Genomic DNA, 1,225 nt, shown 5'->3' with positions numbered 1-1,225 from the left:
CAGAGGTTGGAGTCGTCCTCATTGCTCCTGTTATTATTCATAAAGCCTGATGTTGGATAATATCTAGTTATTTTAGTTCTGTTTCAGACGCTGATCCATAAACTTTATAACCATAATCAGCTGTAGATCTAATCAGACTGATGTAGATCATTTTCAGAGCTTGTCTATCTGCCCTCCATTCATACCCAACTATACATCTCATTATATTCAATATTTTTTTACATTTCTCAATAACCTTTTCAATGTTTGTTTTCCAGTTTCAGTTTTCCTCAAACCAAATCCCAAAGAGTTTAAATAGTTTCTTTCTTCCAAGTTCCTGATTATATATCTTTAGTTTTATCTTCTGATTCATTTTACTTGTATATTTTGTTACGTTTATCAACTGAGAATTTAAAACCCCATTTTAAAAGACAATTTTTCTATTCTGTAAATTGCTTGTTTTACTTTTTTGAACAATAAATGTAATACTCCTTCACACCCCGTGTCATTTTCTATTTTTTTGAATGAATCATTTATCATAACAAGTTGTATGGGAACACACTTATTTCCTATATTTATAAATGATTTTCCTCTGACAGTTAAAACGGCCAGTATAGTCATGGAGGCCTCGGATGTCAAACTGTTAGTCATTAGATTGGAGCAAGCATTGTCTTGGTCTGACCAAATGAACCACATTGTTAATAGATGGGCAGAGGTATGGATATGGCAAGGAGACTGTCTGCTTATTGTTCAACTCCAGTCCTGAAACCAGTGGTACAGGGCATGGTGCTGGGTCGCCTGCATTATTGTCCCATTGTCTGGTCCAACGCTGCTCAGAAGCATTTAAGGAAACTTCAGATTTAAGGAAACTTCAGATCGCTCAGAGCAGAGCAGCTAGAATTGAACTTAATTGTCATTTTAAAGCAAATATAAAGGAGATGCAGAGTAAGTTGTCTTGGTTAATGGTTGAGGAAAATGACAACATTTTAACATTTATAAAGACAGTTTTGAACAAAAAAAAAAAAAAAAAGCCTAGTTTTCTATATAAAACTGTCATATAGTGGGTTCTGTCACAACCATGTGAATCATCAAGTGACCTCAGGTTCTCTGGTTGTCCCAGAGCCCAATACTAACTGCATGATAAGGACTGTTTTTAACAGAGGTGAAAATGTGTGGAATTGTCTTTAAAAAAAAAACAAACAAAAAAAACATCAAAGATCCCCCAGCAGGGTCATTGGTACAGTGT

Source organism: Cyprinodon variegatus, unplaced genomic scaffold (assembly GCF_000732505.1).
Source record: "Cyprinodon variegatus isolate N-32 unplaced genomic scaffold, C_variegatus-1.0 Scaffold1875, whole genome shotgun sequence".
Taxonomy (NCBI): Eukaryota; Metazoa; Chordata; class Actinopteri; order Cyprinodontiformes; family Cyprinodontidae; genus Cyprinodon; species Cyprinodon variegatus.
Note: the sequence above shows the minus strand (reverse complement) of the source record.